The 17,132-nt window shown below is 47.6% G+C and overlaps 1 long non-coding RNA gene across 8 annotated transcripts; it reads left to right on the plus strand.

Moving 5' to 3' along the window:
• Positions 1 to 526: 526 nt before the first annotated feature.
• On the plus strand, positions 527 to 12,665 carry LOC123052058 (uncharacterized). Of its 8 annotated transcripts, none has more exons than XR_006424434.1 (11): positions 527 to 2,473; positions 2,569 to 2,646; positions 2,733 to 2,834; positions 2,922 to 3,175; positions 3,264 to 3,473; positions 3,562 to 3,654; positions 3,737 to 3,838; positions 4,004 to 4,453; positions 4,548 to 4,712; positions 5,031 to 5,197; positions 12,468 to 12,665. It is a non-coding gene; the product is annotated as an uncharacterized lncRNA (long non-coding RNA). The 8 variants fall into 8 exon arrangements; XR_006424456.1 differs by lacking the exon at positions 12,468 to 12,665 and having other exon boundaries at positions 528 to 1,040; positions 2,440 to 2,473; positions 2,742 to 2,834; positions 5,031 to 5,621; XR_006424445.1 differs by lacking the exon at positions 12,468 to 12,665 and having other exon boundaries at positions 528 to 1,006; positions 2,440 to 2,473; positions 2,742 to 2,834; positions 5,031 to 5,621.
• The last annotated feature ends 4,467 nt before the right edge of the window (positions 12,666 to 17,132 follow it).

The raw sequence follows: 17,132 nt of genomic DNA on the forward strand, positions 1-17,132 counted from the left end.
TGTGTGTCGGTGACCGGCACTCTTTTTCGTTCGTTAATTGGCTTCCTCAAATGGCGATGACTATACAAATATCAACGGCGAGAATGGTACAGGGGAGGGCCTCAGATCGCCCTTCACAATTCTTGGACTTGGTGTTTTTTTTACCACGATATGACTTTCTACAAAAACAATTTAGTATTCCCTCTAGCTCGAAATATATTTACAATATAGAAAATTCCCTAAAAAATAATTACCTTTTTAATACAAAAAGAATCACTTTTCCACCACCTAATTTAGATGTACAGCTGTTTGCGCCAATATGTTTTAACCTCCCACTAAAAGTCCCAAATTAACGTCTTTGTTCCCACCAAAAAATTAGATTCCCGCTATATACCTTCCTAATAACCCTCGAATATATAATTCTATACCAAACCATGGCGTCTTCACGGGCGATTGGATCTGAGCTCTCGTCTCGGTTCATCTGTTCTGCCGGCGTCATGACGGCGTCAACAGAGCGAACCACAGCAGCTGCACGGCGTCAGGTTAGTCATCCTCCCGATCTCCTCCCTCGCTGAAAAATCCAGTCCTGCTCTATCTCCCCCTCCTCCTTCTCCTCTGCGCCCGCTTCCGTCCGGGATCAAACCCCCCCTCCCTCACGAGCTCCTCCTCAATGCGCGGCTCTCTCGATCCCGATCCATTCAGAGGGGCTGCCCCTTCTCTCCTCCGCTCGCCGCTTGGCCGTAGAAAAGAAGTCCGGGCAGGGGACATGGCGGCCGCCGGTGGCATTTTCCCATCGCGCCTCGATTTGGCCGCCTCGGCGGAGGCGCTCGCGGCCTGGAGGGTCGGCGCAGTGCCTCACCTTGGCCTGGAGGCTGGCCGCCATGGAGCTCCCCTCGGCCTAGAACTGGGGCTTGACGGGGCCTCCCTGCCCAGTTCATGGCCGCAGCCGTCTCGGCTGTGCACGCCGGCATCGTGACGTGGTGGCCAGGCGCTGGTTGCTGCCTCACCCGACCCTAGCGTGCCCGAGGTGCCTGCAGGCCTCTTCGGCATCTCTTCTCCTGGTTCGCTCTGTTTCCTCGTGGATGCCAAAGGGGGTCGTATTTTGTTACTAATTACTAAGCGTTTTGGTGCAGCCCATCCGTGGATCATCCCTTGCCAATTTAATTATTATCTACATTGGTTTTTGAGCATTAGATCAATTAACTGAACTGGCGTTGCTCCTCTTGTTGTGTCCCTACTGCTCGCTACTCTCCTTACCTGATCTAATCCCATCTAGCCGTTGTAGTCTACCTTTACTCTGCCTCGCTGCTGTACAATCTGCTCACTGCCGCTGTTGTTCCTCCTCTCCTACACCTCTTGCTGCTGCTCTTCTCCCACGAAACTGTTGCTCCTCTCTTCTCTCAACGCTCCCTGCTACCTCTTTTTCTTCCACCTGCTGATGCTTCTCTTTAGATCCACAAAACTGCTGCTCTTCTTCTCAAACATCCTCTGCTGAAGCTCTTTTCCAAACTGCTGCTGCTCTCTTTCTTTCTCTTTCTCTCACTCTTTCTATGTGCGCGTGTGTGTGTAGTTGCTGATAGTTATTAGTGGATGCAAGATCAACTAAATTCAAATCAGTATTAGCTCTTTATGTGTCTGTATATCAGCTTGTGTACTGTTCTGAACACCCAATTTGTGTTTTTTATGTATTAGTTTCTGCAATATATGTGAAATTGTGAGTTGTTGGGATGATCATTTTCAATTAGACTTGTACTGTCATACATTGTGAGTCATATATATATATATATATATATATATATATATATATATATATATATATATATATAAATTCGTGATTGTGGTTAATTCTAGTAACTGTGGTATTCCATATTTGTGAATCTCCTGTACAAGTGAGTTCCATTGTTATAGAACTCAATGCTGCTCTACATCATCTTAAATGTCTGCTTGTGAACCATGTACTATAATCTTGCCCCTTATCCTTAATGCTTGCCTGTGTTAGTATTTTACTTTCTCAAGCAAAATGAAACTACTAAAAAGGCAGAGAGTATAATCTGAACCTTCCCTTGCTTCTTTTCATTTTCCTCGTCGTCGATTTGCCGGAACAATCTTAGTTAGTTTAGATTTATATCTCCTTGCTATCATCATCTGTATTCTGTCACCTAGCTTTAGTCGAGCATAGTCGCCGTCGTCTAGTCCCTGTGGGGAACACGACACTCGCAGTTCGGGTGAAATATCCCGCTGTACTTATAATCGATCACATAATCAACATAGATTTATACTTTTTGCTATCGTTACAAGCTGAGCATGAGTCATGTTCTACAGCTTGACCTTGAGCTTCATTCAGTTTGAGCTGCCTCAAATTTTAATATGAGTTAAACTGATTTGATTTTATGCCTGCTTAATTTATTGTGTTTCTTCTTAAATTGACTCAAAATTTTATGTCTGGTTTACCTACACAAGGGCACAATGATGAATTTTACGGAGGACGCTCCTGGTACACAACATCCTTACTTCATAATCACCTATCTGAATGGTGCAGAACATCAATGCTTTGTTAATGCTAAGTCCCATGATTGTTTTTGCGTGCAGTCAAGAAAGGCTCTGTTCTCTTAACACGGATGGAAAGTATAACGTCATACAAAAACCAACATGGACAACCCAGATCTGGTAAATTGTTTAGCATTGTCTATAATGCATAAAATCTTGGTGTGGGTTAAATAGCTAGACCTTCGAGACTACTAAATCTTTTACAGGAACTGCAGAACAATCTGACACTCCAGTGTCTGCTAATGACATGTGTTTCCTTGCTGAATGGCCATCCCATGCTCGCTGCAACCACGCGCTACTGCAGGATGGTACTTGTTTTCGTTTACATTTGTGTCATCATTTCTTACAATCTAATACCGGGTAATACAATTTTTCTTGTATGATTTGGGCTGTAGAAGCTGGTGGACAGAAGAAGAAAGGGCGAGGTGTTCTAAAGGGTTTTAAAGCATCTAAGAAGCGTTTTGCCAATGGATCTGCAAAGCTAAATATTACATTCTCTAAAAAATTGGGTGGTACAGTAGGAATGAACTATCGTTCGTTCAAGGGTGACATGGTAGTCATAATGAAAAGAAAGTTACCACTCATTGGAGTGAGGACGTGGTCGGACATTCACCCTACCATTCATCGACTCATTGTTGCAGATATGATAGTGCGTACAACCTTTTTGACATGTGTTATCTTATTTTACCATTGATAATGCATTGCTTATGTATATTTATTTGTTTTATGCTTTACAGGACAGATGGGACTTGGAAGATACACCAGAAATAGAAGAAAAAGTTCTCAAAATTGCAAAAGAGAGATGTAGAGGCTGGTGATCAACTCTAAGCTCCACTTACAAGGCATACAAAACAGATGCAGCTAGATTGGCTAATCTGCCGGAAGATTTACAACCAGAAGAGTGGGAATGGATGATTGAGTACTTTGGCACTGATTCAAAATTTCAGGTTATCTTTAAGATCACGGTTTGTCTATTATGTGTTAAGATGAAATGGCTAGTCTCATTGGTTATATCTAGTTTCAATGAATTGATAGGACCGCAGCCAAAAGAACGCCGATAACCGTAAGAAACAGAAGACAAAACACATAATCAGATCAAAATCTTACTCGCAAGTTAGTTTTGAGAAGGTATGAGTCCAACCAAATATGTATGCCTCGCTGCTAAATATGGTGTCATGTTTCAAGCATCTCATTGTTATATTACTTGCAGAGAAACTTGGAAACTGGAGAAGAGCCAGATTGTATTGCTCTATGGGAACTCACCCACACAAACGATGGAACATGGTCTAACATAGATTCCTAGAAAGTTTACGTGAGTACACTGACTTTTGGTTATTCTATAGTTAGTCAATGATGTGCATTTCGCATGTTTCATCATCAGATGCAATTATTCATGCGTTGGACCGTGTTATTCTTGTTTCATCTTTTATAGTGTCAATATTGATGCCGCACCTATAATTGTTCCTTTCATTTTTAGGACAAAGCACTTCAAGAGGTTAAAAACAAAGAAACTGAAACTGAAGGTCCACTTTCAAGTGAGCAGAAAAACAATATTTTCTAGACCGCTTGCAAAGACACTCTGGAATGCAAGTCATCGCAGCCTCGTGGGTACGGATACGTGGCCAAAACTTCAACTGGTTCTGAAAGGTTCCGTATCCAGATTGAAGAGCAAGCTCGTGCTACAGCAGCCACCCAGGAGCGAAACTCTCAGCTCAGCCAGCGGGTCAACGACTTAGAAGATCAACTACAAGCTGAACGTGCTAACACACAAGAGAGGATTAACTTGGAGCGTGCTGAGAGAGAACAACTTGAGGAGAGGTTAAAAGAAGAGCATGCTGAAAGGGAAAGATTGTTGCAAGAGGAGCGAACATCAAGACTGGAATTTGAAAAAGACATGATGGCAAAGTTTGTAGAATTGAGAAAACAGGTGGGAACCCAACAGGTGATTACAGTCATATGCTTCCGACCTTGTAAGATTTATGTTGCTTACTTGCATTGCTAAAAGTGCACTTCTATTACAGGTGTCTACGAAGAGGGTTGACAAAGAAAATAGTGATCCAAACTTGCAAAATATTCTTTTACAGAGATCTAGTCCTAATAAGACTCCAGGTTCAAGGCCAACTGCTATTTCTTCAAATGCGCTCATACAAGCTGCAGGAAGGCAATCTCGAATGTTTAAAGCAATGGTAAGTCACAACCTTGCTTTCTCTTCATATTCACCTGCATTTTGTACGTCATTGGTCTTCATAATTAGCTAGTTGCTTCTTTTCTTTTACCATGTGTTGTTGCTGCATCGAGTCACAACTTAAAGATAAAATGAATATGTGCTAGCTAGGGACATGAACTTAACTGAAACTATACATCTAGTCATAACTTGAATCAATAACAAAAGCTTTTAGTAGATGTACGATCGGACGATGGCACCATTTTGTATGCACGAGCAGGATGTCATGAGCATGCGCGTGATGCCTTCGCTGATGAGTCCACTGCAATGTCCCATGCAGTATCTATTGGCGCTGATATGGGGGTCGTGAGGGTCGTTTTTTAAACGGACTCGTAACTCCTGATGGAAGCACTTAATATCAATAAGGTGGACTCGTCGGCCTATGCTGCTGTTATTGAGGATACCAAATACCCGCTCAAATTATGGTTTTCTTATTATGAAATTAATGTATGTCATTGCTTCGCAAACTCTGTTGCTCATGTCTTGGTAGGATGTTAGAATCTAACCAGTATTTGGAATGGGAGGCCGATGTACCAGCCTTTGTGGCTGCCTGTGCTTTGGGTGATTCAGCCTAGCACCGTTAAGTTAAAAGCAATGTTTTTCTCAAAAAAGAAGCTTTTAGTAGATGTACTTGTGGTTATGCCTTAGACATTTACACTTGTGTAGTTGTTATGATCCCTTAGTTACATGCTTCCTGACACAGTATTAGCCAATGGGGCTGGAATAATTGTATGGAGTATCTTATGTTCGACTCATTAACTAGAACTTTTTTTATTTCTTGATTGGAGGAACCAAAGAACTAGCTGGACTGGACACTAGATCACGGGCAGTTTAGTCTTCGAAGTTAATTAGGATGGCTAAATTACATTCGAGTTTCATTTGATGGATATTTTCTATGAGAATTATGAATTTTATGAATCTACATATTATACGTATGGTTTTGAATATTGTAATCGAAAGCCTATATTTTTTTACGATTGCAATAGACTATTACCACAACCCACTTTTGGTTGCCATATGCTAGCACCACTAAAAATATAGTGTTGCGTCATATCTCAGTTGCTACGCCTATCTATTTTGTTGCACTAGGATGTTGCAACGGAGCACTTTATATTGTTGTAATAGCTTGGCGCCACAAAAAATTTCACGATGCGATAACAGTTTGGCGCCACCAAAGTAAGTTTGTTGAAATAGAGTTTTGCCACGAAAGTTTAAATTGTTGCAATAATTTCTTGCTACAAAGATCTCACTTGTTGTGATACCTATTTATCACCATCAAAACAAGTATGTTACAATTTCCTGTTACGACGATTGGAATATTTGTTGCCATAAGTTAATGCCACAAGCAAAGTGGGTCGTGGCAACATGCCTAATGCCACAAAAAATAAGGATTGTTGCCATAGTTTATTGCCACAAGTATAGTGGGTCGTGGCAACATGCCTAATGCCACGAAAACAAGGATTGTTGCCATAGTTTGTTGCCACAATTGACTATTGCCAAGGAAGAGTAATGCGCCACGAAATAGTCGTCATTGGCATAGGTTGTTGCCACAAATGTCTATCGCTACGAGATATTAGTCTCCACAATTTGTTACATGTTGCATTAAAGCTATCTCTACAAATCAAATTGTGGTATCAGGTGAGTGTTGCCACGGGAAAACATGCGGCAACATCCCGCATGGATGTTGCAATAGCGCACTTTATTGCCACAATTGCTTTTTCATGGTAATAACCTATTACCATGTGTCCAGTCGCAACGGCTGCCAACGAATGTCGTTTCGTGGCAATATGTACTTATCGCCACGAAACAGCATGTATTGCAACAAACGATTTTGTTGCAATAGACCCGGATCCTTGTAATGAACGGTTGCCGAGGCAGCATGGGGAAGCGGAGACACCCACGTCCAATCAAGCGCCACGTGTCGACAGAGGCCGCAGGCGGTTGGGGCCCGCGGCACTCCACCCTTGCCCTTTGGCTTCATCTCGAAGCAAAGTCTGAACGCGCCTTGGGCACGGGGGCTACTGTCTGTGTTCTGGGAACCGGGGTACCCAGATATTCCTACCTGCAGCCCATTGCGTAGCTCCACCGATGGCCCATCTCCAGCACCAGCAGCACAAGACCTTTGCAAGGGGACGGCGCCAAGACCTCCAGAAGGAGCGGCCTCCTCGGGCTGGCTCCTGAGGAGCAGAGATTTCTATGCAAGCCCTCACCTCATGAGGCTCGGATGACGCAAGCCATGACGAGCAAGGCCAGACGGGCGCCAGCGGGGGCAGTATAACAGGTTTCCTTTTTGGTGCTAAGGAGGCAAGCGCAGGCATGGAGTCCCTAGGAATCAACCAAAGGTTTCCATTTCTATGCTACAAGACCAAGACCGCCGGGACGGGAGGACGGAGGTCATCACCGAGCCTACCATGGCGTCACGACCTGAAGCTTTGCACGCGAAGGCCACCTTTCGTCAGGATAATATGTATTAGTTGTCTCCCTACGAATTTGGCCGTTGTGGGATCCCTTCCCGCCTTCATTTTTGGGAGAGGACCAAGGCCACTATAAATAGAGCCTAGACACCACCGTAGAAGGGGATCCGGACCCAGTCCAGCGCTGGTACGCGTAGGTGCTATACAAACGGTTTTTAACCCCTTTCCGCGACGACATTTGGAACCATCGCCTAGTGAGTGATAGCAATAGGGGGGTCCTTCCCACACGACCCAGAAACTGTCAGGGATATGCCCTCCTAGCACACATGCTCGGCAAAATGAGTTCATGTGCGACCGGTGAGCGCTCAAATATGGAAATACGTACAGTAGAGCTAAAAAATACAGTTATACAGGTGAAATTGTTTATGGTCGCAAGTACATCCCACACAGTCAGTCCCTGCTAAATGTTTCCTTTCGTATGTACATCCCACAAAGTCGCTCCAAGGAAAACATTTCCGTTCATAGGTACATCACACAGAATTTTCCCCATTAAATCGTTTGTGTGATAGCGTTGCCATTGCACACGATATTAACAATTTTATCGTTTGCGTTATTGAATGCATCACACACAGTGCATAGAAGAAACTGTGTGGCAAAGGCTATCCATCACACACAGTTTTTATGTGGTAAACGTTTGTGCAAGGTGGCCTAACGCAAACAGTTTTCAAGAGGATGTCGTGTGAAGTGGAGATTGATCACACATGTAGTGGATCCTAGAAACGTTTCTAATCTCCACGTCTATTGCAGATGTTTCGCTTTCGCAAACTGTGTGTAGTGTAATCCCTAATTAATCCCTAATTTAAAAATCACATGTTTTGAATTTGAAAGTAGGCAATCACTTATTTCATATCCAACCATGTTTATTACAAATATAGGTTCAACCACCAATGCACGGGTACAGATACTGAAGAACTACAGAAGCACCAAGTAAAGAATGATGAACCATAGTTGTACTGAAGACTATAAAGAGAGAGGCGAAAGACATCCTGGTTGCTGGAGAAGGTGAAGCGGAATGCAATATTGTGCCCTCCTCCATGTGTAATGCGTGCACGACTCTAGGCCAACCGCTTGTGATGGCTGCCCGTCCATCCTTCACTATCTTCATTACGACTTCTCGATGCTCATTGTAGTCTGGATGAAATACTTTAACCTTCATTGTGTCTCCACCCACTATAAAAAAGACACATCCGTGACATTTTGTCTCGAACGAATTTTTTTCTGTCATGCTTATGACACTTCTATGACGGTAATTGTGACAAAACCCAGTATCATCATAGATGTGGTGGGCTCCTACTTCTATGACGAAAAATCATGACAAAAAATGGGCTTTTTGTCCTGGGCGGGCCGGAGACGCAGCTGCATGACATTCTTTGGGCCGTCCATGACAGAAAAAATCGTGGTAGAAGCGAGGGCGAGGAAAATATCGGGGAGTTCCCGGTTATGGTGGGTGGTCGGGGGCCGAGCGATGCGCGTTCCTCTCGTACACGTACACACGTGGGTGCGAGGCATTGGGCTCTAACTAAACCCGAGCGAGGCGTTCGCCTACTGAACCCGAGCCATTACACTGCTGGCTACGCGTTACTGAACCCGAGCGATAGATCGATGGCTGTTAACTGAACCCGATCGAGCGATTCCTTCGCTACCGCTGCTAACTGAAGTCGACCGATCCTGCTGCCTCTTGATGAATAGTGAGCATTGTTGGGGGGTTGGATGAACAGTTCCCGGTGGGGGTGGATGAAAAGGACCCCTGGTAGTAGAGGTTGTTGCCGCTAGATGAACAGGACCCCGATCGAGCCAGTTGGGGTGGATGAATAGGACCCCATGGAGGGCTGGATGAATAGGACGACCACGTGGAGGGTTGGCTGAACAGTAGCCGGTGGAGGGCTAGATGAACAGTAGCCTGTGGAGGGGTGGTTGAACAGGACCCCGTGGAGAGGGCTGGTTGAACAGTAGCCGCTGGAGGAGCGGTGAAGGCTGGATGAACAAGAGCCCGTGGATGAACAGCCGCAGGTGGAGGCTGGAGGAGGTCGATGGTGGATGAATAGTAGCCCATGGAGGCTGGAGGACGTCGACAGTAGAGATGAACAGTATCCCGTGGAGTCCCGTTTTGCGGTACGCCACACCCCTCCCGATGAATAGGACCCCCGGTTCAGCCCTGGCGCTCCAACACAAGTCCGTTTCCTCCGTTTTGCAGTACGCCACACCCCTCCCGATCAAGAGGACCCCATTTCGACCATAGGAGGTCCAAGATAAGTGTGTTTCCTCTGTTTTGCGGTACGCCAGACCCCTCCCGATGAACAGGATCCCGTTTCGACCGTGGCCGGTCGAACACAAGGCCGTTTCCTCTGTTCTGTGGTACGCCAGGCCTCGTTTCGATCGGTTGTTCCGTCCAAGCCGGTTGGCTCCCGATGAACATGACGTCGACGCAGTTTCTCCGTTTTGACCTAGCCATGTACACGAGCTCTGGCCGTACGTATGCGCGAGTAGGCATTCGAGACCCCACCCGTATGTATGTACGTGGTCGTATTTACTTTCTTGCATCCTGGTTCTACGTAACTGTACATGCTATGTGCGCGCCTCTACTACGACACGTGCCCGTCCTTACACGACCACGGTTCATCGTTGCAGCCTGTAGACAGATCGATCCTATGTACGTACACATTCGCGACCAGAATGACAACGCTACGTATGCTTCGACCACGTGGGTCCCGACCGTCAGACACTTCCTTGCGTGCGAAGATGTAGCTGGTGGGTCCCAGCAGTCAGGGGGGTGAATCATTTTTTGCCCGTAATATGGACGCACTTCCTTGCGTGCGAAGATGTAGCTGGTGGGTCCCAATAGTTAGGGGGAATGTTTTTTGTGAAATACGGTGGCCCATCCGGTGGGTCCCTGCTGTCAGGTGGAGGAATCATTATTTTCCACGTAATAAGGAGGCACTTCCTTGCTGCGGGCATGGACCCAGCTGTCAGCCTCTCCACGTACAGTACTCTTCCGATGGAAGTCGTTCCTTAACCATGTTGACCACGCTGCGTCGAGAGCACCAGGGCGATGGACGACGGCGAGGCCTAGGAAGGGGACGACGCAGAGCCGGGGAAGACGCGGCAGTGGATGCCAACGTGGAGAGGAGTACGAAGGTTCACTGGTTCGGCTGCGGTGTGAGACTGCCGTCGCCGCAGGGCCTAGCCAGCGGTGGGAATAGTAGGGGCGGTGAGGCCTTCACGGCAACACAGTCGACCACGGGAGGCAGGAGCATGCGTCACGACCGGCGCTGGTTTGGGCGGCTGGAGCAAGAAGACCAGAGGTTGAAGAAGCACTACGGTCATTGGATGGACATTGTACGGTCACTGGAGCTAGAATGGTTCATATTGACTAAGTTGACAAAGCCCATCCGTCCCCGTTAACTTAGTAGGCCCACAAGTCAGCCTCACACTATGGTGGGTCCCAGCTAGCAGGGGGAGTATTCATTTTTTGCGCGTAATAGGGAGGCACTTCCTTGCGTGCGAAGATATAGTTGCGGGTCCGAGCTATCAGCGGGGGAACACTTTTTTGCGAAATACAGAGGCCCTTCCGGTGGGTCCCAGCTGTCAGGTGGAGGAATATTTATTTTGCGCGTAATAAGGAGGTATTTCCTTGTGTGCAGCTGTGGACCTAGCTGTCAGCCTCTCCACGTACCTCCACTTCCGATGGATGTCGTTCGTTGACCATGTTGACCATGCCGCAACGAGAGCACCAGGGCGGTGGACGATGATGAGGCCTAGGAAGGGAACGACATGGAGCCAGGGAAGACGCGATAATGGATGCCCATGCTGAGGGGAGTACGAGCGCTGACTGGTCAGCTGCGAGGTGAGGCTGACATCATCGAAAAATAATGGGATGTGTAGGTGGGTAGAGGGATGGCCTGGCAGTAGCACAACCGGCCAAGGGAGGAGGGAGCAGGCAGTCCTGCTGATGCTGGTTTGGGCGGCTGGAGCAGGAAGATCAGAGATTGAAGAAGCACGGTGGCCGTTGGATGGACATCCAACAGTCACTGCTCTGTGTTGACTAAGTTGACAAAGCCTTGCGTACGCGTCAAATGTTTTTTAGGACAGCGTCATCATGAACCTAGTAGGCCCCGAAGTCAGCCTCCAAATCTATGGAAAACATCATACAGCCCATTAGCCATTATTTTCAATAATTTACAGCATGTTTGCTAATTCTTAAGGATATTTTGGAGCCCATATTCTTTTTATTAGCATTACAGACCATATAAACTAGGCACTGCTAAAAGATTCAACAAAAATTTTCATATTTTGGTGGGGTCCGAACTCTTTTAATCACGAAATTTCTAGTCACGTTAAAAATAATTTAAAAAAAATATCAAAATAAAATCCAAAAAAAGTCTCCGCCAAAAAATGAATGAAATTTAAAATATTTACTAGCAAGATGCTCGTGCGTTGCACGGAACATCAAGATGCATTTGTATTTGTAGTTTATCTTGTGGGAGAAAAGGATGAACGAGGGAAGACCTTATCTGCAAATGTGGAGAGGAGTGCAGGTAAGTTGTCATAGTTTCCTTCCTATCCGTTAGATATGGACCGGATGGCCTATATTGCAGGATGGAAGGCACACCATCATCACCAACTCTGCTTTTTATAAGAGTGGAGAAATCCATAAAAATGATATTTTAATGTAATTGTCGGTTGGCTTTGGTTTAAAAATTTATAGCCCATTTCTTACAACTTATAGACCATTTTCTAGGTAAGCCCATTTCTTACTACTTACATATCCCTCCTCGTCTTGAAAGGTTTGTGGCCCAGCAGGGCTGAGAAAAGCAAGTAGGCCTCGGTTGGGTATTCTCCAAAAAAAGAACTGGGCTAGCCATTTTCAGAAAGAAAAAAGATATCAACTGGGCTCGTCATGTGCTTAAATAAAAGCGTAAGCGTGTGCTAGACGGGCCACAGCCCCCGCATAGTGCGCAGTTGAGCTCCGTCTCTAAAACTCAAAGAACAACTGGGCGAGCTGCTACGTCCCTGGTGTTATCCGCTCGTTGTGTAATTTTCTCGTTTATTGACTACATTGACAATGGCGTGGGACCTACTGTAGTGGTCAAACAATTAGGAGGAAGTTTTTTTTGGCTTGTAGGAGTAATAACGAGGCACCTGCTTGCGTAATGCAATGACCCTGGTGGGTCCGTACTGTCAGCCTCTGCATGTATAGTCATCTCCTGATTCCTCACGGTTGTTGACAATGTTGACAATGCTAGATGGCGGCGGGCACAGCGAGCGAACCAAGGCGGAGAACGACGGCGAGGCCTCGGAAGGGAACGAACCAGAGCAGTGGAAGGTGCAGCTGAGGGAGTCCTAGATTGTTGGCCGGACTGTTGGACTATGAAGATACAAGATTGAAGACTCCGTCCCGTGTCCTGATGGGACTCTCCTTGGCGTGGAAGGCAAGCTAGGCAATACGGATATGTATATCTCCTCCCTTGTAACCGACCTTGTGTAACCCTATCCCCCTCCGGTGTCTATATAAACCGGAGCATTTAGTCTGTAGGACAACAGGCAATCATACCATAGGCTAGCTTCTAGGGTTAGCCTCTACGATCTCATGGTAGATCAACTCTTGTAATACTCATATCATCAAGAACAATCAAGCAGGAAGTAGGGTATTACCTCCATCAAGAGGGCCAGAACCTAGGTAAACATCTTGTCCCCCCGCCTCCTATTACCATCCGCCTTAGACGCATAGTTCGGGACCCCTACCCGAGATCCGCTGGTTTTGACACCGACATTGGTGCTTTCATTGAGAGTTCCACAATGTCGTCACTGTAAGGCTTGATGGCTCCTTTGATCATCGCTGGCGATGCGGTCCAGGGTGAGGTTTTCCTCCCCGAGCAGATCTTTGTATTCGGCGGCTTCGCACTGCGGGCCATTTCGCTTGGCCATCTAGAGCAGATCGAGAGCTACGCCCCTGGCCATCAGGTCAGATTCGGAAACTTGAACTACATGGCCGATATCCGCGGAGCCTTGATCTTCGACGGATTCGAGCCCATGTTAGGTGCGCCGCACAGTCATGACGAGCACGATGTAACTCTGTCGGCGGACAATATTCGGGAGATTGCATCTGCAACTACTCCAGCCATTGATTCGGAGCAAACCGCGCCATCCGAGAGCGGAGAGATAGACCCCGCCAAGGAGGCCGCACTCTCAGCGGCGATAGAGAGGGATGCTGACTTCACCCCTTACGAGAGCCATGTCGCCGAACCACTGGATTCATCCTCGGCCACGGACTCCGAGCCGCTTACATCCGTGCCCATCGAACCCGACTGGGCGCCGATCATGGAGTTCACCTCCGCGGATATCTTTCAGCACTCGCCTTTCGGCGATGTGCTAAATTCATTAAGGTCTCTCTCCCGGTCAGGAGAACCTTGGCCGAACTATGTTCGGCTAGAATGGGATGCGTACGACGAAGAAATTTGCTGCCCACCCACCACCCACTTAGTAGCCACTGTCGATGATTTAACCGACATGCTCGACTTTGACTCCGAATACTTCGATGGTATGGACGACGATGCAGGAGACGAACAGGAACCACCGCCCACAGGGTGCTGGACCGCCACCTCAGCATATGATATATACATGGTGGACACCCCCAAAGAAGGCAATAGCGACGAGACAGCGGAGGATGACCCCTCCAAGAAGCAACCCAAGCGCCGACGTCAGCGGCACCGCTCTAAGTCCCGCCACAGCAAAAGTAGTGATACCGGCACAGGAGATAATAAAACTCCGGATAGTGCCGAAGACAACAACAATCCCCTCCAACACGATGTAGAGCCAGAGGACGAACAAGCTAGCCCTCCAGAGTAGGCAGCAGATGGAGAACCGGAGGAGGACAATTACATGCCTCTCTCCGAAGACGAGGCGTGCCTCGGCGAGGAGGAATTTATCGTGCCTGAGGACCCCGTCGAGCAAAAGCGCTTCAAGCGCCAGCTTATGGCCACAGCAAATAGCCTGAAGAAAAAGCAACAACAACTTCAAGCTGATCAAGACTTGCTAGCAGACAGATGGACTGAAGTCCTTGCGGCCAAGGAATACGAACTCGAGCACCCCTCCAAGAGTTACCCAAAACGTAGGTTGCTACCTCACCTCGAGGAGGAAGCATTGAAACCTCATTCACCAGTTTACGATGCGGCTGACCGGCCACTACGTGGCCGAGCCAGAGAGTCGTTTCAGCCTGAAGTTCAGCCTGCACCCCGCCGCCACTCAATCAAAAATACTAAGGCCCGAGGCAACACACGGGGCCTGTGAGACGTATTGGACAGTAAGGAAAAAGTTGCAGGGTCAATATACGGGTCACGGGCACGCGCGCCAACACGAGACGATGATCGTCGCGTCGGATACACCAAGAGCAAATCCGGCCAGGCCGAATACAGCAGACAAGACTCATATGAACTGCGTCGGGATATAGCCCGGCACAGAGGCGCCGCACACCCCCTATGCTTCACTGATGAAGTTATGAATCACGAATTCCCGGAGGGTTTCAAACCCGTAAATATCGAATCATACGATGGCACAACAGATCCCGCTGTATGGATTGAGGATTTCCTCCTTCACATCCACATGGCTCGCGGTGATGATCTACATGCCATCAAGTACCTCCCACTAAAACTCAAAGGACCAGCTCGGCATTGGCTGAACAACTTGCTAGCAGACTCCATCGGCAATTGGGAGGATCTGGAAGATGCATTCCTTGACAACTTCTAGGGCACTTATGTGCGACCACCGGATGCTGATGACTTGAGCCATATAACCCAGCAGCCAGGGGAATCGGCCAGACAATTCTAGACACGGTTCCTGAGTAAGAAAAACCAAATTGTCGACTGTCCAAACGTAGAGGCCCTAGCGGTATTCAAGCATAACATCTGTGACGAGTGGCTGGCTCGCTACCTTGGCCAGGAGAAGCTGAAATCTATGGCAGCCCTCACAACACTCATGGCCCGCTTTTGCGCGGGCGAGGATAGCTGGCTGGCTCGCAGCAACAACACATCGAGGAATCCGGGCACTTCAGATACCAAAGATGACAATGGCAGGCAACGTCATAATAGACCAAAGCGCCGCAATAATGGCGATAACACCGAAGATACGACAGTCAATGCCTGATTCAGAGGCTCTAGATCCTGTCAGCGGAAAAAGCCATTTAAAAGAAGTACCCCGGCTCCATCCAGTTTGGATTGCATACTGGATCGCTCGTGTCAAATCCACGGCACCCCGACAAGCCAGCCAATCACACCAACAGAAAATGCTTGGTGTTCAAGCAGGCCGGCAAGTTAAATGCCGAAAACAAGGACAAGGGGCTGCATAGTGATGACGAGGAGGAGCCCCGGCCGCCGAACACGGGAGGACAGAACGGGTCCCCCCCACAAGTGAAAACCGTGAACATGATATACGCAACCCACATTCCCAAGAGGGCGCGAAAGCGTGCACTAAGGGGCGTCTATGCGATGGAGCCCGTCGCCCCAAAGTTCAACCCATGGTCTGCTTGCCCGATCACCTTTGATCACAGGGACCACCCCACTAGTATCCGTCATGGCGGATCCGCCGCACTAGTCTTAGACCCCATCGTCGATGGATTTGACCTCACTCGAGTCCTTATGTACGGCGGCAGTAGCCTGAACCTGCTCTATCAGGATACAGTGCGCAAAATGGGTATCGATCCCTCGAGGATCAAACCCACAAAAACCACCTTTAAAGGCGTCATCCCAGGTGTAGAGACCCATTGCACATGCTCAATCACACTGGAAGTGGTCTTCGGATCACCGGACAACTTCCGAAGCGAGGAGTTAATCTTTGATATCGTCCCGTTCCATAGTGGCTATCACGCACTGCTCGGAAGAACATCATTTGCAAAATTTAATGCAGTGCTGCATTACGCATACCTCAAGCTCAAGATGCCAGGACCTAGGGGGTCATAACAGTAAATGGAAACACAGAATGCTCGCTCCGCACGGAGGAGCACACTGCGGTCCTTGCAGCTGAAGCACAAAGCAGCCTTTTAAGGCAAACCACTAATTCGGCGTCACAGCCCCCGGACACGTTCAAGCCGTGTCCGGGAATAAGCTGCAACAGGATCGCCTGGCACGTTTAGACCTCGCCTAGCAATTTGGCCCCCGTCCCAGTCCCGGTCAAGCAACGAAATCCGTGCCGCGCGTACATAACTACGCACTGAAAATACCATGGACATAGGCGGGGGCACGATCCGGGCACGTCCCGCAATGCGGCTTAACCGCCCTAGGGGCTGTATACCTTTATCATTTCTTTTCTCTTTCAGGGCCTAACCCCCTGGAAGCCCTTTCCGGCAGTACGATTGTCGGACACATTACGGGAAGGAACAACCAAGGCGGCAAGAAGCTAAGATGAACACGGGAACCCCCAGGTGGTCTATAATAATAATTGATATACCCGTTTTTTACTATCTATGTGCAGCTTGCCCTGGGATAGGACATTTCAAATTGTCCTACTTTCTGCTTATTGCACTACTTGTACCAGTATGCTTCGACATATTATTTAAATAACAATGCATATCATTAGTCTATTATTGCATTATTTATCCTTTTTTCTTTCTTTCTCTCTTATATGTCCATTTAAGACAATCCACACCCGTACATTCAGGTATGGTCAGTACGCCAGGGGCTTTCGTTTACCCCATAATACGGCACAAGAAGTCCGAACACTTTCGGCAGTGTGGCACCCCGAACTTATAGCATTATATGCATCAGCTCCGAATCATGTCTTTGGTCAAATGTTGGGTTTGCCCGGCCCCCATGCTTTGGTACCTTACGTTCCGCTATATCGGCTAAGGTAGCGGTGGGAGAACTACTGCGATTGTGTCCCGGTTCTTCCGGACGAGCACCTCAGTAGAGAAAGCCGAA

The sequence above is a fragment of the Triticum aestivum genome, chromosome 1A (assembly GCF_018294505.1).
Source record: "Triticum aestivum cultivar Chinese Spring chromosome 1A, IWGSC CS RefSeq v2.1, whole genome shotgun sequence".
NCBI lineage: Eukaryota > Viridiplantae > Streptophyta > Magnoliopsida > Poales > Poaceae > Triticum > Triticum aestivum.